Here is a 22720-nt window from a genome sequence, read left to right on the forward strand (position 1 = left end):
TTTGAAGAAAAATGTTTTGAAATTGTCAGTCTTAGCTGTAAAGGTGCTAAATTGTCCTGACTTAATTTGACATAAGTAGCCAGTTACTGATAGGTATTGAATTAGAGCAAAAGTTATTTAACTACTTGTCAAGATGTTAAATAAATTGTTTAAATGTTACAGTGGGGCAAAAAAGTATTTAGTCAGCTACCAATTGTGCAAGTTCTCCCACTTAAAAAGATGAGAGAGGCCTGTAATTTTCATCATAGGTATACCTCAACTATGAGAGACAACATGAGAAAAAAAATCCAGAAAATCACATTGTCTGATTTTAAAGAATTTATTTGCAAATTATGGTGGAAAATAAATATTTGGTCACCCACAAACAAGCAAGATTTCTGGCTCTCACAGACCTGTAACTTCTTCTGTAAGAGGCTCCTCTGTCCTCCACTCGTTACCTGTATTAATGGCACCTGTTTGAACTCGTTATCAATATAAAAGACACCTGTCCACAACCTCAAACAGTCACACTCCAAACTCCACTATGGCCAAGACCAAAGAGCTGTCAAAGGACACCAGAAACAAAATTGTAGACCTGCACCAGGCTGGGAAGACTGAATCTGCAATAGGTAAGCAGCTTGGTGTGAAGAAATCAACTGTGGGAGCAATTATTAGAAAATGGAAGACATACAAGACCACTGATAATCTCCCTCAATCTGGGGCTCCACGCAAGATCTCACCCTGTGGGGTCAAAATGATCACAAGAACGGTGAGCAAAAATCCCAGAACCACACGGGGGGACCTAGTGAATGACCTGCAGAGAGCTGGGACCAAAGTAACAAAGGCTACCATCAGTAACACACTACGCCGCCAGGGACTCAAATCCTGCAGTGCCAGACGTGGCCCCCTGCTTAAGCCAGTACATGTGCAGGCCCGTCTGAAGTTTGCTAGAGAGCATTTGGATGATCCAGAAGAGGATTGGGAGAATGTCATATGGTCGGATGAAACCAAAATAGAATTTTTTGGTAAAAACTCTACTCATCGTGTTTGGAGGAGAAAGAATGCTGAGTTGCATCCAAAGAACGCCATACCTACTGTAAAGCATAGGGGTAGAAACATCATGCTTTGGGGCTGTTTTTCTGCAAAGGGACCAGGATGACTGATCCGTGTAAAGGAAAGAATGAATGGGGCCGTGTATCGTCAGATTTTGAGTGAAAACCTCCTTCCATCTGCAAGGGCATTGAAGATGAAACGTGGCTGGGTCTTTCAGCATGACAATGATCCCAAACACACCGCCCGGGTAATGAAGGAGTGGCTTCGTAAGAAGCATTTCAAGGTCCTGGAGTGGCCTAGCCAGTCTCCAGATCTCAACCCCATAGAAAATCTTTGGAAGGAGTTGAAAGTCTGTGTTGCCCAGCGACAGCCCCAAAACATCACTGCTCTAGAGGAGATCTGAATGGAGGAATGGGCCAAAACACCAGCAACAGTGTGTGAAAACCTCGTGAAGACTTACAGAAAACGTTTGACCTCTGTCATTGCCAACAAAGGGTATATAACAAAGTATTGAGATGAACTTTTGTTATTGACCAAATACTTTTTTTCCACCATAATTTGCAAATAAATTCTTCAAAAATCAGACAATGTGATTTTATGGATTTTTTTTCTCATTTTGTCTCTCATAGTTGAGGTATACCTATGATGAAAATTACAGGCCTCTCTCATCTTTTTAAGTGGAAGAACTTGCACAATTGGTGGCTGACTAAATACTTTTTTGCCCCACTGTAAGTCTTCAATGTATTTATATTATTGGCTGTGATATGATATTTCTACACATTAACTGTTTGAAGAGGAATATAATCAAGTTACCTACAATAAAGGGAGAGGGGGAGTGAATGTAATGCATAGTACTAAAAGCTACATGTGAAACAGAAAAACTAAACACAATAGGTGTTTTCTTATTTTTAATACGTCCTGCTCTTTAATGAATCCTGGTCCATTTTTTTCCACCCCATATCACAGTACAACTTGGACAGTCAAAGAAAAATACAGCAAAAATTAAATATCAACATAATAGTAAAGAAGGCATAAATAATGATAACACACTAATAAATATTGGATATTGGAAATCAGAATACTATCAGACATCATTTGGTTCATAGTTTATCATTTAACCAATCCCAGTGTGCAATAGACTCTTAACATTGCAATATCATCAAATCAATACAAACAAATTATATACATACCCAAAGATTAAATGTATTATTTAACATACAACTGGTTATAATATAAGGTCAATTTAATTATTTATCCCTTTTTTCCAGCATTTTGGCCTATGAGTCCTGGTTGAGCTATAATTTGGTACAGTTTGATTTCATATTTTTAGACCTAGTATGTAGAATACTTATAGTCAATTTAAATATTTCCTTGTGGTCTCTAATACATCAACAACACCTAATTGTTGGCAAAATCAAGCTCTTGGAAAATCACTATATTATGACAGTAACTGGAAATGAGTCTTGGTATAATTCAGTTTAAATTGAAATAACTACTATGACATATTAAATGTTAGACAGGCCATGCCTGATGGAGTGAAACAGATACAGTAGAATTTGTTAAGATAGGAAACAGCATGTTGTACAATAGGTTTGCAGGTAGCAGTTGAGGTAAACACACTTACTTAGACAATTGTTTGCTTGAACATGTAATTTTATCAATGAGTATCTGCATCATTATAAGGAATCTGCTTGAACTTGCATCCTGTCTCTGTTACAGTGAGGTGCAGACTGTTAGCGGTTTCCTTTACAAGAACCCTACAGTTCACTTCATAGATGGTTGTTTGTAATGAACACTACTTTTAGGAGAAGTACAGTAAATGTTGCTTGCAACTATACTGTACCACAGTATCTTATTTTGCATCAGGGACAGATATAATTAAGAAGATTCACAGTAATTACTATACTTTGATACAAAGCAGTATTTCTTTACTTTATCTAGTCAATACTGAAAAACCAAGGTGCTCCTTAAGTAAAAATGTGTGGGTTAAAGAAATGGAAAGAAAATACTCAAACCTGGCAGAAAGTTAATTGAAGTTAATTATTTTGGTAAGCCGTTATCTGTAGACTGGATCTAGAAAAATGAGGAAGGTGAGGTGCATCATGTCAGTTAAACAGTGTACAATTTTTTTTGGACCTGTTTCCTTTGATTGTTTTTAAGTGTTTTCTGTTAAATTAACTATAGCCATTCTTTCAGACTGTAATAAGGATGGCTCATACAGTATATGTGCACTCGTGTATCATCACTTAGTTACAAGAATGTATCTTTGAGCTATCTGCTTGAGTGGACAATCCTATGCAATGTGTGAATCCCATGGCAAAACTGTGAAATGTTGTCAGAAAAATGAGGACAGGTCTGATTCAGATGCAAGGTCAAGTTTGCCTTACAGTATCAGGGGAGTTGAATCTGTGATGCAACCACTCCTAAGCCTCTTAGAGATTATAACTCCAAACTTAATGTTAAGCACGTGTTAGCAAGCATTGAAATGATTCAGGCAAAGGAGTTGGTTAATGTGGTCCTTCATCCATATAAGGAAAGGATAAATAAACAGAAGACCTCTGGTGCTGATGTAATATTGTACAGTGGTAAATAGAACATCTGAAATGGACAGTAAAAATACTCATAAAACATTAGGACTGATTTTTGAATAATCAGATATTGATATAGGTGTTCAGCTTAGTGAAACACCATCCAACCTCTGCTCCTTAGGGACAAGCTGACAGAGATGGGAGTAGATTCGTACCTGGTGGCATGGATCGTGAACTATCTTATAGACGGACCTCAGTATATGCGTCGCGGGAAATGCAGGTCTGACATTGTGGTCAGCAGCACAGGAGCACCGCAGGGGACTGTGCTCTCTCCGGTCCTGTTCAGCCTATATACATCAAACTTCCAATACAACTTGAAGTCCTGCCAAGTGCAAAAGTTCGCTGACAACACTGCTATCATGGGCTGCATCAGGAGTGGGCAGGAGGAGGAGTATAGGAACCTCATCAAGGACTTTGTTAAATGGTGCGACTCAAACCACCTACAACTGAACACCAGCAAAACCAAAGAGCTGGTGGTAGATTTTAGGAGGCCCAGGCCCCTCACGGACCCCGTGATTATCAGAGGTGACTGTGTGCAGAGGGTACAGACCTATAAATACCTGGGAGTGCAGCTGGATGATAAACTGGACTGGACTGCCAAAACTAATTCTCTGTGCAAGAGAGGACAGAGCCGACTATACTTCCTTAGAAGGCTGGCGTCCTTCAACATCTGCAATAAGATGCTGCAGATGTTCTATCAAACGGTTGTGGCGAGCGCCCTCTTCTACACAGTGGTGTGCTGGAGAGGCAGCATAAAAAAGAGGGATACCTCACACCTGGACAAACTGGTGAAGAAGGCAGGCTCTATTGTAGGCACGGAGCTGGACAGTTTGACATCCGTGGCAGAGCGATGGGCACTCAGTAGGCTCCTGTCAATCATGGAGAACTCTCCACCTTGCACTGTGTTTTTATGACTCTTTAATTAAAATTGTTTTTATCTGTATGCTGCTACTGGAGCATGTGAATTTCCCCTTGGGGATTAATAAAGTATCTATCTATCTATCTATCTATCTATCTATCTATCTATCTATCTATCTATCTATCTATCTATCTATCTATCTATCTATCTATCTATCTATCTATCGATCGATCGATCGATCGATCGATCGATCGAATCCAAACAAAATAGTTTTGGAACAGAAGCTAACACTTAAAGCATAAGTGATGTACAGTATATCGGGCGGAGTGGTGGCTCTGAGGCTAAGGATCTGCGATGGTATCCCGAAGGTTGCTGGTTCGAATCCCCGTCACTGCCAAAAGAGATCCTACTCTGCTGGGCTCTTGAGCAAGGCCCTTAAACCTACAATTGCTCCAGAGGCGCTGTACAATGGCTGACCCTGCGCTCTGACCCCAAGGGGTATGCAAAAACTAACAAATTCCTAATACAAGAAATTGTATAAGGTGAAATAAAGAACTGGTTGGGCAAACTCCCATGCACCCAGCTCTATACCCTTAGCAGGGTCCTGGAGGGTGCATGGGAGTTTGCCCAACCAGTCTACATGTGTTTTGTGGACTTGGAAAAGGCATTCGACCGTGTCCCTCGGGGAATCCTGTGGGGGGTACTCCGAGAGTATGGGGTACCGGCCCCCCTGATAAGGGCTGTTCGGTCCCTGTACGATCGGTGCCAGAGCTTGGTCCGCATTGCCGGCAGTAAGTCGAACCCGTTTCCAGTGAGAGTTGGACTCCGCCAGGGCTGCCCTTTGTCACCGATTCTGTTCATAACTTTTATGGACAGAATTTCTAGGCGCAGCCAGGGCGTTGAGGGGGTCCGGTTTGGTGGGCTCAGGATTGGGTCACTGCTTTTTGCAGATGATGTTGTCCTGTTTGCTTCATCAGGCCGTGATCTTCATCTCTCTCTGGATCGGTTCACAGCCGAGTGTGAAGCGGCTGGGGTGAGAATCAGCACCTCCAAATCCAAGACCATGGTCCTCAGCCGGAAAAGGGTGGAGTGCCCTCTCAGGGTTGGTAGCGAGATACTGCCCCAAGTGGAGGAGTTAAGTATCTCGGGGTCTTGTTCACGAGTGAGGGAAGAATGGAGCATGAGATCGACAGGCGGATCGGTGCGGCATCCGCAGTAATGCGGGCGCTGCATCGGTCTGTCGTGGTGAAAAAGGAGCTGACCCGGAAGGCGAAGCTCTCAATTTACCAGTCGATCTATGTTCCTACCCTCACCTATGGTCATGAACTATGGGTAGTGACCGAAAGAACGAGATCGTGAATACAAGCGGCTGAAATGAGTTTCCTCCGCAGGGTGTCTGGGCTTTCCCTTAAAGATAGGGTGAGAAGCTCAGTCATCCGGGAGGGGCTCAGAGTAGAGCCGCTGCTCCTCCGCATCGAGAGGAGTCAGATGAGGTGGCTTGGGCATCTGATCAGGATGCCTCCTGGATGCCTCCCTGGTGAGGTGTTCCGGGCACATCTAACCGGGAGGAGGCCCCGGGGAAGACCCAGGACACGCTGGAGGGACTATGTCTCTTGACTGGCCTGGGAACGCCTTGGGATTCTCCCGGAAGCGCTAGAAGAAGTGGCCGGGGAGAGGGAAGTCTGGGCATCTCTGCTCAAGCTGCTGCCCCCGCGACCCGACCTCGGATAAGCGGGAGACAATGGATGGAAGGATGGATGAAATAAAGACCAAAAAAATATATATACACTGTTCCTCTTGCACAAAACTCTCATTAAAGTGTGCATGTCAACTAAATCAGTTAGAGGTGGGAATACTGTTCTGAAGGGCCATAGAGGTTGCAGGTTTTCACTGCAGCCAACTTCATAATCAGTAAATTCACTAAGTCACTGATGCAATTTGTAATGTTGTTGTCACTAGTAATTGACTTATTCTGTTTCTGATAAACAGATGCCAGTGTACATCTTGGTCAAAAGTTAATATTATTTGGTCACTATCAATAATCATTTATACCAGTGTCTGCTCATCAGAAATACACATCTTTATAGAAATGTTTTAGAAGCAAACGGACTGATTGAAACTGCAAACACAAGAACAGAAGAGATAAAAAGGAAAAATACATGATTGATGGCAGAATCTTAACAATAAATTACACTAAAGAAATCCAAATTGGACCAGGGCATGTGTGCCTTGTGATAAACTAGTCCACTGTTCAGGGCCGACACCAGCTTTATGTCCAGTGATACTAGGACAGGTACCAGTAACTTGCCACCCTGAAAAGGTTAACTGGCTTAGAAAATGGCTTTGTCCATAAATGGCAAAATTACTGGTAAGAGGCCAGTTAAACAAGGCTTTGGCTTTAGTTAAATGATACATATCTTATTAGTGTAAAATTTGACTCACCGGCAGTAATTTGTTAATTTCAAAGATAAGCAGGGACCTAAAGGTTACACATGTAATGAACTTTGCAATGCCATATCCTGCAAGCTTTCCAAAGCTCTGAAAAATCTATTTAACAGATTTTCCAACTGATGAGTGGACCGTTTCTGTTCCTACATATACAGTGTTTTGGAAAAAAGGGTGGTGACTTTGTAGTTACCAAAGCAAAGAATATTAACAAAGAGTGATACTGAAGGTGGGTATTATTTCAAAGCTAAACTTAACTTCTGCATTTAGGACTCATTTTGGTTTTAAATGAAATGATAAAGGAGATTTGAAAAAATTAAGAGAGGCAATGTGCCGCATTGCTTCAAAAGGTAGCAATCAAATTCTCAAATGAGCAATTCACAGACATAACTCACACACAATCACCCTAATGCTTTCTCTCAGTTCACGTCCTCTGCTTCCTTACTGTCAAGACATCTCTTCCGCATCTGGGGCATTTATGACTCATTTTTACAAGAAGTTACAACTTGTGGCCTTTTATTTACTTATTTGTTATTTGTAGGCTACTGTTTCCAATGACATGTTTGTTTAAATATAATTTTTCACCATTTATTAAATAAAAAATTGGATTGTTTGCTTAAATGGAAAAAAGCAACAAAATAACATAATGCTGTCTATTCCATGGGCTACTGTTGCTAATGTCATTTGTACTGTTTTAAAAAAACTTATCCTGTTTGCTTAAATAAAAATGCATTAAACTATTTGTTTAAATGAAAAGAAATCTATATCGCCCCTAAAGTACAGGACAACATTGGTATAACTGTCTACCATCTGCATTTTATTTTTTTTACTCACTTGAATAAAATAAAAAGCTTACTGGCATTGCCTTAAATTAAACAAAGTTTTTATTTAGAGGTGTAAACCATCTTCTCATCTAAAGATTGTCTAAAATGACAATGCTACCACTCTCTAGTACTGAGTTCACATCTAAAGATTGTCTAAAATGACAATGCTACCACTCTCTAGTACTGAGTTCACCTACCCACAAATTAGTTGGCAAGAATAAATAGAATGGAATTATTTTGAATGCAAGTCAAAGTCATTTTTCTAGTGTTGGACGAGAAAGTGAAAGCAACAGGAATGCCTTGTATGTTTTATATGTATTTTTCACTTTCGATTCATTAACAATTTATAAAATGAACAATTAGAATGTTCTGGTGGAAAATACCTAAAATTTTTGTAAATGGTTTCCCTACTATTAGAACACTTGATTTCTTGAGTCTACTCTTTAGCAGTGTATGCAATTTCAGATATGTGCTCACTACTGAAAATTAAACTTTTTTTTTTTTTTTTTTTGCATTAGTATATGTCTTTGTAAACCTTCTAAATGTATTCATACCCTCCACTGCACTTTGTATAATGCATTTTCACAGACAAGAAACAGCTTCTAGGCCTAAAGAGAGGATCAAATTAAAGGTTATTTTCTGTGAAAGACCTTGACTATCCTGGATTCAGCCTTGACTGTAACACTTTTATTTAAATAGAGCAAAAATCTTTTGTTTGTAGATGCAGAAAGATGCCAGGTCATCACTTCAATAATAAAGTCATCTATGTAGCTCAATTGTTGATTATTCCATTTGAATAGGACCAAGAAACAGCTGATTCAAGCAGTCCCCTTTTTCACACAAAAGTGAGGCATACTGGTATGACTGAGTGGGAGTAAAGGAGCCTCTAAACTGCATTACATCCAAAAAGAGGATCAAGAAGTTAACCCTAAAGCATAAACAAGCTTCTTAATGAAAAACGAGCTGGTAATTGTAAGATGAACTTTACAAAATTTCATGTTTTTATTGTGATATTTGAATGGAATACACTTAAGCAGATGAAATGAAGGAATAGAAATGGTCAAAGTAATCTTAGTCCAGTTCTTTACTTTCTGGATTGGGAATATGTAGGAAAATTATGATTGGCTGTTCATAAAGAAACAGGAGAACACAGTATTAAATTTTTACTTTTGCTAGAATGTGGAATGCTGTCAGAAGTAAAGGAGAATGAACAGTGCATAGTACTGCAGAAACCTGTATCAGCCCTCACACGACTGAAGCTGTGGTGAAAATATACCTTTTAGCAGGGTGTCAGTACAAAGCATTGGGCCACTGCTATATTGGAGGGATTAAGAATAAAAATGTGAACACTGTTAAAGGAATACTCTACCCAAAAATAGTATTTTCTTTATATGTTAATTAGACCATTTAGTTTGTAGTGGTGAATGAGGAGAATTTTTAATTTCATGTGTCCAGGCAGAATGGAGAAAAATGGTTATAATTTAATACAAGCCAATAGTGATCAATGTATTATAATGGTAAATAATGTAAAAATGTCCATGTACATGTTAGTTATCCAGTAATATACTTAAAACTCACAAAGTGCATGCTTTTTTGTGAAAACAATGTTTCATGAATAATTAGCACATTAGTAAGATTATTCTGGAAGCGTTATTTTTAACATTATTTTAGCAAAAAAGTGAGAATTTTGCACCTTTCAACCATATGACTGGATAACAACCTGCTCCTGAATACAAGTAAGACCAAGGAGCTCGTTGTGCTCTTCAGGAAAAATTAAACGGACACCAAACCACTGTATATTGGAGGGGACTGTGTGGAGAGGGTGTCAGACTTCTGCTTCCTGGGAGTCCACATCATGGAAGACCTGTCCTGGGGTGTGAACACAGCTGAGCTGGCAAAGAAGGCTCAGCAGAGACTTTATTTCCTGAGAGTCCTCAGGAAAAATAACATCCCCCAAAAACTGCTGGTGTCCTTCTATCGCTGCTCTATTGAGAGTATCCTGTGCTACTGCCTCTGCGTTTGGTTTTCCAGCTGCAAAACAGCACAGAGGAAAACTCTTCAGCGGATCGTAAAGACTTCTCAGCAGATCATCGGCTGTTCTTAACCCTCTCTGGATGAACTGCACAGTTCTTGCTGCCTCAGGAAAGCGGAAAACATCTTAAAAGACTCCTCACACCCCGCTCATAATATGTTCCAACTGTTGCCATCAGGCAAAAGATATAGGAGCATCAAACAAAGGCTAATAGACTGAATAACAGTTTCTACCCTGTTGCTATTAGGGCACTGAAAGCCACCTAATCACCTCCAATGCAGCAGTGCAATAGATGACATCTCGTGCAATAGTGTTCATGTGCAATTAAGGTCTTATGTTGAATGTTTGTGTTCTACCTTATTTCTTCTTATCCTTTCTTATCATTTTTTTAATTATATTTTATTTATATTTTGACACCGCAGGGACTGCACCTAATTTTGTTGTATTTGTTACAGTAATGTGAGATTTTTTTTTCTTTTTACCATGGTCATTTTTAATATCATTTTACAGCATTGGTCACTGTTGGCTTCTATTGTTGCATACATTTTTCTCTGCATTTTGAAAGAAAACATGACATTCAAATGTTAACTTGGCCACCACTACAAACTACAAACATGGGGTAAATAACATTTTGGACTAAAGTATTTTGCAAGAGGTGGAATTCGAGAAAGACTGAAAAAACTGAGTTTAGTTTGGCCTGAATCACTGTCTCTCAACTCTCCGAATTTTATTTCGGGAGACTTTAATCAGTGTGCACTGAACAAAACACTTCGCAGCCCTTATTTGACCAGAATGATGTCAGAAAAGTCCTTAAACAAACAAAAATAAAAAGCTCGGGTCCAGACAGAATAACCGGCCATCTGCTTCACTACTGCACAGAAGAGCTCTCTCCAATATTCCAGTCCATATTTGAAATTTCCTTAGATTTACAACAAGTGCCCAGCCTATGGAAACCACTTGCAAAAATTGCACACCCCAAAGCACTAAGTGGCTTTTGACCAGTGGCATTAACTTCTCATATCATGAAATCCTTTGAGAAGTTAATTATGAAATTACTACTTAATAAAACTGTGACAAGTTGATTACGAAACTACTGCTTAACAAACTGAGGCTCTTCTGGACCCTTCTCAATTTGCATACAGAGCAAAGAGGGGCGTGGAGGACACCAAAGCAACAATTTTAAATTTATTGTATAAGGCACTTTGAAAGATCAAAAAACCATTCAAGATTGCTGTTTATAGACTTTTCATCAGCTTTTAATACAATCCAGACCCACATTTTAGTTGAGAAACTGATTGATCAATTATGTTTGGAGCCTAACTTGGTGGGGTAGATTCTGGACTTTTTAAACAAACAGAACAAAAAGAGTGAGCGTCAATGGCAAAGAAGTTGTTTATCTCCTGTTTTGTTTATCCCGCATACAAATGACTGCAGGAGTTTACACAAGGAAATCTGCAGATGACTATCATTGTTAGTCTTATACAAAATAAGTAAGAGAGCCACGGACCTATTGTCAAAGATTTTGTACAATGGTGTGATCACTCCAATTTACGACTAAATATTTCTAAGGCTGAAGTAGATTTCAGGTGCTGTCCACTATACACTGTCTCAACTTTAATTAAAGGGGAGACACTGGAGATGGTACAGCAATACAAATATCTGGGAACAATAATTGAAAAAAAAAACTAAACTTTGATATTAACACTGTAATTTTAACTTTGTAAAAAAAAAAAAGGGCAGTCATGACTTTTCTTTCTTAGGAAACCAGCTGTTTTAAAGTGGACAAAACCATAATGACACTGTTACAGTTGCTGTAATCTGTTGGTTTGGCAACCTCAGTAACAAGAATATAAATCATCTTAACAACATTATAAAAATTTGCAGTAAAATTATTGGTTCACATCAGACCTCTATCACTGAAATGTACTGCAAACAGGTTAGAAAGAAAGCCAACTCAATTCTGTCAGATGGGAGCCATCCTCTTTGCTCTAAATTCCAGCTGTTGCCATCAGGCTGCAGATTTAGGTTTCCAAAGTTAAAGAGCAACAGGTTTAAGAACTCTTTTATTCCTGGAGCTATAAGCATTTTAAATTCTGTTACTTTTAGGGATGCTACTAAATGTTAAATTCTGCATTATTATTTTGTATACAGTAATCCCTCGCTATATCGCGCTTCGCCTTTCGCGGCTTCACTCCATCGCGGATTTTATATGTAAGCATATTTAAATATATATTGCGGATTTTTCGCTGCTTTGCGGGTTTCTGCGGAAAATGGGTCTTTTAATTTCTGGTACATGCTTCCTCAGTTGGTTTGCCCAGTTGATTTCATACAAGGGACGCTATTGGCAGATGGCTGAGAAGCTAGATTGCTTACTTCACTCTCTCTCTTGCGCTGACTATCTGTGATCCTGACGTATGGGGATTGAGCAGGGGGGCTGTTCGCACACCTAGATGATACGGACGCTCGTCTAAAAATGCTGAAAGATTATCTTCACGTTGCTATCTTTTGTGCAGCTGCACAGTGCTTCGCATACTTAAAAGCTCGAAGGGCACGTATTGATTTTTGCTTGAAAAACAAACTCTGTCTCTCTCTCTCTCTCTCTTTGTCTGCTCCTGACGGAGGGGGTGTGAGCTGCCGCCTTCAACAGCTTTGTGCCGTGGTGCTTCGCATACTTAAGCCAAACAGCCCTATTGATTTGTTTGCCAGAGATTGTTTTCTCTATCTATGTGACATTCTGTGCTCCTGACACGCACTCCTTTGAAAAGGAAGATATGTTTGCATTCTTTTAATTGTGAGACGGAACTGTCATCTCTGTCTTGTCATGGAGCACAGTTTAAACTTTTGAAAAAAAGACAAATGTTTGTTTGCAGTGTTTGAATAACGTTCCTGTCTCTCTACAACCTCCTGTGTTTCTGCGCAAATCTGTGACCCAAGCATGACAATATAAAAATAACCATATAAACATATGGTTTCTACTTCGCGGATTTTCTTATTTCGCGGGTGGCTCTGGAACGCAACCCCCGCGATGGAGGAGGGATTACTGTACTACTGATAGTAATAATAATGCTTTGTATTGATCTTCAGTGTGTGTTTATGCTATAACATTGGTTGTCAAATGTTGTGTCTTTGTTTATCTATTGGATCTCTGTAACAATGTCTTCTGTTTTTTTTTTTTTTTTTTTACTTTCCTGTTGCAAAATGAACCTCCCTCTGATATAATAGTCTACCTAACTTAACCTAACCTAACCTAAAAACAAAACTAACCTCCATTACATTGAGATTTAATTTCCCTGTAAGCAATACACAATTCACTTGAGTGAGAAAGTTTGACCATAATCAATGGGTGAAATTCACATACAAACAAGGTGCCAAATTGTTGGGTATCTAAAAAATCTTGAACTTGTTATTTCTACAAATTACTGATGTGACAGCATCATTTTTCTTATTATATTTGCTATACATCTACATGTACCTGCAAAATAAATTAATTTGGTGAATGTGAATTTTTAGTATCAACATTTTTTTTCAAGAGATGGATCATGGTGATCTCTGTATTGTTGACACATTACATTATGAATACCTTAGTGACACTCTTGTCATTCATACACTAAGTGAGTTTGAGAGTATGACAGTTGGTTGTTGGTCTTCATATCTATGTGAATATGTTTGATTGAAGGCACAGATTACAGTAGATAACATCTTGCACCTTTTAGGAATGATCTTAGATACTTGGAAGAACAAAACTAAGGAGGACCAGAGGACTGTGTAACAGAATGCTACAGCCCATACAAAAATGTTTTCTATCATCTAGAGAGATATAGCATCCTTCATGAAATATTGGATAATGCCTTGGGCCGTGTACTTGTGACTCACACAGCTTGGGTGCAGTGGCAACCTTTTTTAATTTCTGTCACAGAACAACTGGCATTACTAATTGTATCTGTGCTCAGATTGGGTTTGAACAATAAATTTTTGTTTCCTCCTTGAGCTAGATGACCACTGAATTTGCACACAGACATTCTGGAAAACAGTGCACTCAGGACAGCATTCTTGAAAGGCAACTGTTAGAACAATGAGACACCTTTGCATACAATAGCTGGGAATTTTTCTACTTCTCAAAGCCAGTTAGAAAGTGTAACATGATAGTTTCCCACAGAAGGAATTTCTGGTGTTTCATTCAAGCAGGACAAATATGGAGCATACATGGCTGCCATGTCTGGGATATATTTGCATGATATCACAACCCTTCTCTGAACAGTCTTTTTCTTAAACGTGACTCTGATATGGTGGGGCCATCTCCTCCACACTCTTGATGGACCACTGCCTATTATGGGTTTCAATTTTGTCCCTTTATGACACCATACTATGATGCAGGACTAAAAAATTTCTTGACTCTAGGTTCTCGCAGTCTGGACATCGGGGTGAATTTTTTTTTGTTTTGTTATGGAACACTTGAAAGTTAGTAAAATCCTGTTGTAGTTCTTCAAATATAATTTTTATAGCATAAAAGAATAAAACCATTTTACTCAAAATTAATAATATAAACGACAGGGTTAAGATCCAAATATTGTAAGCAAAGCATAGTGAATTTCTTGCACACAGTACAAATGAAAGATTGGTAACACTTCAGTTTAGGTACTACAAAAATGCACCTATTAGTAATTTATACTTCTCTAAGAAGACCTTAACAAAGGCCTCTTTTGGTGTGAATTATGTTTACAAAGCATCAGTAAAGTGGTTATGCATCTCTTTGCAGTGTGGAAACATGCTGGTAAAATTACTTATTGTATAATACCAGTGAATCATATTAATATCAAGAGAACTAGGTCTCACTTAAGCCATTTAGGCAACATTGTAGAGATGAAAAACAACTTTATGATGCTTTGTAAGTGTTATTAAAATGAAAATAAGCCTTTGTTATTGTCTTGTTACTTCAAAGTAGTGTTGGAGTGGTGGCTCTGAGGCTAAGGATCTGTGCTGGTATCCTGAAGGTTGCTGGTTCGAATCCCCGTCACTGCCAAAAGAGATCCTACTCTGCTGGGCCCTTGAGCAAGACCCTTAACCTGTAATTGCTCCAGGGGCGCTGTACAATGGCTGACCCTGCGCTCTAACCCCAAGGGGTATGCGAAAACTAACAAATTTCTAATACGAGAAATCGTATAAAACGAAATAAAGTACAAAAAAAAAAAAAAGTAAATTAGCAATAGATGCATTTTTGCAGTACCTAAATAGAACTGTTATGAAAAGATTTTTTTTTTGTGAAAAAGTAAGTGTACCACTAGCAACCTTCTCAAAGGAAAAATCTCAATCAATAAAGTACTTATAACCAGGTGTTAAGATAGTGGTATACCACATTAACCAATTAAAAACCATTTATGGGTTAAAGTAGGATCCAATACCACTCACTGATCTAATGACACCTCAAACAGCCTAAGGAATACGAGGTGTGATCAAAAAATACGGTGACTGTTTTAAAAAAAAAACCAAAACGTTTATTGCACTAAAAGATTTACAACTACTAGTCACCCTCAAAATACTCTCCTCCACTTCGAATGCACTTATCCCAATGCTCCTGCCACTTTGCGAAGCAGTTCTGGAAGTTTTCTTTCGAGAGTGTCTTTAGTTGGGCTGTCGTGGCTGCCTGGATGTCCTCAATGGATTGAAATTGTTTGCTTTTCATGGTCATTTTCAATTTAGAGAACAGCCAGAAGTCACATGGTGCCAGATCCGGCGAATAAGGTGGATGCGGACACAGCGTAATTTTTTTATTCGACAGAAATTGTCGTACTAGAAGGGAGGTGTCACAAGAAGCGAAAGTCATGATGAAGAATGAAACCGTTTCAACATTTTCCTCGGTTATTGATGTTGAAGGACGTACTGATCTTTTGTCGTCTTCAGCCGAGTCAGATCCATTATGAAATCAATCAAACCACTTGTAAACAGTCTTAATTGTCGGTGCAGTGTCACCATAAACCGATTTTAACATCTGATGGGTTTCCTGAGCTTTGCGCAATTTGAAACAAAATTTCATGTTAATGCATTGCTCAATATCCATTATTAACGATAAACTTGAAAAACATACTTGAGCTCAACAGTGGCTCACAAACGACTGACAGTATCAAACAAGGTGAAACTTGGCACAAATCCGGCTCTAGGATGGACATGTCAGAACCTGCATTAAATTGTTTTGCTTTGCTCTTGGATGGTGCTCTGCATCAACATTCACCGTATTTTTTGATCACACCTTGTACTATTGAAGGTGTTCATAAATTTGAAGGTGGTTATAAAGCCATAGAAAATTGCGCTTTAATTCTTGCAGCAACTGTAAGACAAATAGTTTATAAATGGAGACAATTTAAGACCAAAGTGTTTCTATGTAGATGCAGCAGCTGCTATTATATTTCACCTATGCTAGTCCATCATCCTCATATACTCCTTTCTGAATTGTTTCTCCATTCAGCTTTTTAAACAGATATTAACAAATTCAAATTTTATTCTTCAATCCTCTATAAAATGAGACATATCAAAAGTGCGGACTGATTTGAAAATTGCTGCTGTAACATTTAAGTGTCCAGTCTTGGTGCTGACAACCTGAAAAATAGTCACTCTGTCTTTCACTTATCTTTTTTTATTTATAGTTCTCAAACATGCTGTGGCTTCTCAACTCACCACTTAACTTCTAATAATCTGGTTGAACTCTTTCAGTCTGACTTCAGAGAATAGCACAGCTGAAAACTGCTCTAATCTGAGAAACGAACAGTTAATACTTATTAGAAGAGACACAGGGTATGTCAGCGTATCAGTACTATTAGACATTAGTGCTGCATTTGAAGCTGCCAATCACAACTGTTCACTGTTCAGAATGGAGAGCATCCTAGATATTTCTGGCATTACACTCCAGTGGTTTATGTCCTTACCTTATTGACAAGAAGGAGAGGGGTACATCTTGGCAACAACAGGTTCAGCCTAGTGCCAGTCCCACAAGAAGTTCCTCTTATCTCTGTCCTTGGTCCTCTGCTTTTCTGTATTTTTCTGCTTCCCTTTCAGGTACAGTTTTTGTAGCTTTGGGCTGATATATCCTTTTTATGAGGATAAAGCTGCCATTTTAAAAATGGATATTCATCATAGATCTTTTGACTCACATTGAAACAGTTAAATGGTGGATTGGCCACAACTCTTTAAAATTAAACTGTAATAAAGCAAAACTTATGCTAGTTGGACTGAAACTTGGCCTAAGAAAAGAAACTCCTTTTCATTTTAAGTGATTATATTATTATAATCCTCTTTTAAATAAACTTTGGTTTGAATTTGTATTTTCTTTCTTATTTGTCTCACTTAAATAACATTAAAAAAGACTAAAAACTTTAATATTTATGCCTTTGCAAAATATCCTGTGTTTGCTCATTCCTGTTCTTTTGTAATAATGAGAAGCTTGTCCATGCTTTCATCACATCTCACATTGCCTTTTGTAACTCTCTATTGGCAGGTGTCCCTTCGAATCTATTATCATAGCCTCTGTTAGTTTGAAACTCTGCTCCAAAAGTCTTCATTCAGACTTAACAAAAGTCAGCACACAATGCCTGTTCTGTTCAATCTTTACTGTCTCCCTGTGTGTTGTAGGATTAAAAACAAAATCTTACTCTTAACCTATACAACTTATAATGGCTTTTCACCAGAGAGCACACCAGTTACCCCATGCAATCCCCACAATCTTGTCCATCTACTCAAGTCCATGACAATCTTGTCAGCCTCATGCCACAAACAAACCAATGTTCAGCTCTGCTGAACCTAGACTTTCTAATAACCTCCCTAAAGTAGTTAGGTCTGCCGAGTCAATCCATTCTTTAAAGTATGTCAGGACTCTACTGGAGCTTCTTTATACCAACAGCAATACTAATGTGTAAAACCTCACTGGGACTGTGATTGCCAAGTCAGAACTTTTCTTTTTCATTTTCTTGCCTTTTTAGTCATTCCAGTGTGTGCTCAGATAATAGTGTGTGTAAATACCCTGGGGACAAATTAATCTAATATTTATTTTTGTATATACTTATGTATTTCTTTATTTAAATACCCAACCACCCAATCTACCCACCCAATCAACCTACTTACCTACATATCTGGCAACTTAAACATGTTCATTCAGGAAGGCTTTTACTGTAACTAATGCTGCAATTTGCTCTTTTTGTGGGTCCTTGCGATAGCACTTTGTATTGCAAACTATTTTATTTGCTTAATGTCTTCCAATTCTTTGTATTTAATCTCTGTTTATTGGTTTCTTTTGCTTAATCATTGATATCAGTTTTTACCCAATATTACTTATTTATTGAGCTTTTTTACTACTTCTATTCCTTCGGTACCCTTTTGAATATAACTGAAATGATCTCAACATTGGAAAGGAGCTACATAAATATAACACATTCTTCTTACTGTTATTACTATTAATATATTGCATGAAGCTTACAAATATGCTAATAAACCCAGCTGTTGTCTCACAGTTTCATGGACTTTAGTTCAAATTGCAGGACTGTCATCTATGTGTTGTTTTTTAGTCATTCTGCTGTGTGTTCAGACCATAGTGTATGTGTATATATTTATACACACTCTGTATTTTTTTAATCTTAATACTCCAGTTTCCTTTTATTTAAAAAATGACCATATCAAATTGACTGGTGAACTTGTTCTATATACATGTACAGTCTGTGGGTATTTCTGTGAATGTGTCCTACTATAGAAGGCAATCCATCCAGGGTTCATTCTAGCATTGTGTTCAGTGCTTCCATAGCTGGCTTTAGCTCCTAGTGACCTTGTATTAGATAAAGTGGATTTGGAAGCTTGATGAATTGCTGGAATTTAAAAAGTTTCTAAATATTTTCTGTTGTGGATTAGTAGGCTGTGGATTTATATTATTCATTTGATTTGTTTCAAACAGTGGACAGTATTATTTTGGGTATTTCCCTGGTTTTTATCCCATATTTCCAAAGACATGCATATTAGTCTATTTGGAAAATACTTTGCAAATATTAATATTAGTGTGTGCATAAACAGGCCTTGTGATGGCCCGGTACCATTTTCAGGGTGGTTGCCGGCTGTTCCTGCTACTATTTACCCAGAAACTCTAAGACTGACAGTTCTAAATATACATAACATAAGGCTGTTAGCTATAGAATATATTTAAAAAATTACTTACAGTAGTAATCCATGCTGTGCACTTCAAACGTATTCATTAATGGATCAAACTGAAGAAAGGATATGACTAGTCTCTTCTTTGTCATTGCCCCATCTCTGCTGCTTGCATTGTATTGGTTTTCTCTTCTTTATGGTCAAAATCTACAGCTAACTATATATTACAAACAGAAAACAGTGAAAGAAATAGATATATTATTTCTATTTGCTGAGTTGTTTTCATTCAACAGTTTAGTCACGTTTACCTTTCTCTAAATAATAATCAGTCCTGTAAAGTGACTTAATTATTCAGAGATGTGGAAATTTCTTTGATTCTGTTGGGTCTTAAAAACTGCAAATAGTTTTTCACAATCATATAAACATACAGTAGTTTAAACTGAATTTTTATACCAATGGTATAATTTAAACTGCAAGAAACTACCATGTAACTGTACTCATTTCAGGTCATTGTTTCATTATTTTTGCTCTGTTCTTGCCCTAAATTCTCAGTTAAGAAACAGAACTATGAGGCATTAAAATAATAGCAGTACTTCAGATTTTAATTGATAACTATCATAGTTGTATAATGTGAAACAGGCTTTAGATAAATCAGACCTCTACCAAATAAAAGTAATTAAAGTTCAGAGGTTCCTCAAGGTTTAATGATACTGCTCCCCTTTTAAATTACAACGACAAATTGAGCAATTTGGAAAACAACAAAGATGGAGGAGATGTACGCCTTCATGGACAGAAAGTATTAAACCATCCATCTACAAATTACTAGGTGAAAACATTAACAGCTCTTGAGTTTTATTTGGAACAACAGCTATCTTAACAAATGACAAATCCAAACTGTCTAACACAGTACCATTAATTTTAGTAGCAATGACTTTATGGATTTCTTTAAAAATAAACTCAATAACATAAATGTTGTAAATAAAGCAGTCATGTTCTAGATCTAATTGTACAGGGTCACATGTACTCCTTTGTTCTTGCCACTTCAGTAAATTTAAAAAAAAAATTATAAAACAGTAATTTTCATGACTGATTCCTAAAATAAATCCTACTTCCTCTGTCATTTAAACCCAATGTCAACTAGTTTGTTGGAAAACTAATTTTTAATACTTATGCAGCCCAGTGCTGATCCCTCCATTGCTGTTGAAGTCTAACATGGTGATTAGTCTTAATGACTTACAGTATCATAGAGTATCATAGAGTGCTTATAGTATAGTAAAGGAATATAAGTTAATTGAATAAAATTTGAAAAACAATAACCATAGCACTATTAGGTCAAACTTGATAAGTCATTTATCTTAAGTCCAAGTCAAGTCACAGAAGTCCATGTTGAGTTGTTTTCTTAAATATCATCAAGCAAGTCACTAAAATTAAGACTCTAGTCTGACTAGAATCACCCACCCCTGCTGACTACATGTAAATTGTAATATAGAAATATTGTGTTAAAATTTCAAATTTCACATGTACTAATTTGATTAAACTATTTTTTCTTCTAGTCTTTTAATAAAAATATACTCTTTTGTTAGTTTTGTGTTACATTTAATGCTACTTAATGTTTGTAATGTCATTAATAAAAAGTATAAAAATCCAAAATGCCATCACTACAGCCTTTAAATTCAAACTTTATTACTTCAAAATGTAGCCTGCTGATTCATGTTGGCAGTCATGAAATGCTTTACGTCTTGTATGCTGTGTGATTTCAATCAACGCAGTAATTAGTACTGTAATTATAAACAGAGAAGTCAGAATTGAAGGTTTTGTGTACTGACTCCACAGCCCTGTAAATAAGAACTCAATCTGAATGTTCTCAAGAAAAATAAACCAATTTCAAATGTACCATTTTTTGCAAAGTTTTGCAAATTATGACCTGGATGTACTTGCAATGGCGGGGGGTTGTTGGGGAAGGTTATTACTTAGACTGCATTTTAATCTGATGTTATGGACACTGCCATTGTTGCTTGAAGCTCTTTAAAAGTTTTTTTGTGTTCTTGTTATCAAATTTTTGGCTTGTCCTTTTGATACCACTATATAGCATGCATTAAAATTTTAGCCGCACATGTTTTTAAACTTCCCTGTACTGATCCTGCCTTGTTGCCTGAGTAAGTTGTTTTTTTTTCATGTCATTGCCATTTTTAGCCCAATGCTCACAATGTGAATCTATTCTTAAAACTCAATCTATGTGAGATATTTCAGCTAACTTTTGCTCTGGTCACAACACAAGAACAACAAAATGCAGGAATACTGTACAACCATCAATATCTTTTTACAGTTAAATGTATCCCTTGACATTGTTAACCATAAAATTCTACTATAGCTTACTTTTGTCAGGCACCATTCTTAGATGGTTTACTTCATACTTATAAAATGATTTTCAAGCCTAGAAACAACACTCAGGTGCTATCCAGGCGAAAATACTTACTGCTCAATGAAATGTTCTGTCCTTGGAGCAAGCACACCAACTGGTGTTCCCCAAAGTCAAACTTTAGTTGTTAAGGAATAGCATATGGGTAGTAGCATAAATACAATTCCATAGCTCTGCAAAGGCATATAGAATGGAATTCATGCCAAGTGGTTTTAATTGGAAGCATTTAGAAAATATATTTTAGTAGTGAACTGTATAGTGCTTTTAATTTTTTCTTTCAGCATTGTCCTTGCAACAATCCTTGTTCTTTTTCTTTATTTTGTTTTAATTGACAGTGAGCGAAGACCTTATTGAAAAATTGTTGAATTGTTTGAAATTTGGAATGCACTGTTAGTTAAATTGTTTCTGATTGTTCAGTTAAGAAATTATTTTGCATTTCATTGCACCCTAGTGATGTGCTAAGAAATATCATATCACATCATAGCGTTTTGTGAAGAATTATTGTGTAAATTGTTATATTGGATTGTTTGATCAACTATCTATATTATATGGCATCATGATTGGGCTGGAGGTTTAAAAGCCTTATGTAGTGGTGGTGTTTAGCAGTAAAGGGTGGGGGCTGAGTGGGAGAGACCACATTCTGCTGGCAGTGTGTCATTGTGAAACCGGTATAGGAGTTCTACTATTAGCTCATGTTGTAAGGAGTGTCTTTTGAGGGCCTTTGTGATCTAAACATAAATCAGAAGCCAATCAATCAAAAGCAAAACCCTAAACTGACTTGTAGTAACCAAGCCACAGTAAAAAAAAAAAGATGGTGTTAGGAAAAGGCACAAATAGTAAAACAAAACAAAAACAAAAGTACTAATGCCAGAATTGGAGTCAGTGACCCCAAAGACAATAACAATCAATATTTTCTGTGACACAGACTTATTCAGAATTGAATGTAAAAATGTAATAACATGAAACATTTAAAAGAGACAAATATTTTTATTGTGTAGCTAAAACGAACAAAAAATTGTAAACTGAAATGTTTTCTTGAACCTTTTACAAGCCTCCATTTTGCAGTAATAAGAGTTTGCAGTTAGGAGACTCGGGTTCACTCTCCAGGTCCTCCCTGCCTGGAGTTTGCATGTTCTCCCCGTGTCTGCGTGGGTTTCCTCCAGTTGCTCCGGTTTCCTCCCACAGTCCAAAGACATGCAGGTTAGGTGCACTGGCGATTCTAAATTGTCCTTAGTGTGTGGTTAGTGTGTGTGTGTGTGCCCTGTGGTGGGCTGGCGCCCTGCCCGGGTTTGTTTCCTGCCTTGCGCCCTGTGTTGGCTGGGATTGGCTCCAGCAGACCCCCCGTGACCCTGTAGTTAGGGATATAGCGGGTTGGATAATGGATGGATGGATAAGAGTTTA

At 37.6% G+C, this 22720-nt stretch overlaps 1 long non-coding RNA gene across 1 annotated transcript in view; it reads right to left on the reverse strand.

Annotated features, from left to right (window-relative positions):
- The window catches only part of LOC127527158 (uncharacterized), a 108471-nt gene that overhangs the window by 77957 nt on the left and 7794 nt on the right, over window positions 1-22720 (reverse strand). Inside the window, exon 2 of the long non-coding RNA XR_007934456.1 lies at window positions 18968-19117. This is a non-coding gene — a long non-coding RNA (uncharacterized LOC127527158). The remainder of the gene's footprint in view (window positions 1-18967; window positions 19118-22720) is intronic.

The sequence above is a fragment of the Erpetoichthys calabaricus genome, chromosome 3 (genome assembly GCF_900747795.2).
Source record: "Erpetoichthys calabaricus chromosome 3, fErpCal1.3, whole genome shotgun sequence".
Classification (NCBI taxonomy): domain Eukaryota; kingdom Metazoa; phylum Chordata; class Cladistia; order Polypteriformes; family Polypteridae; genus Erpetoichthys; species Erpetoichthys calabaricus.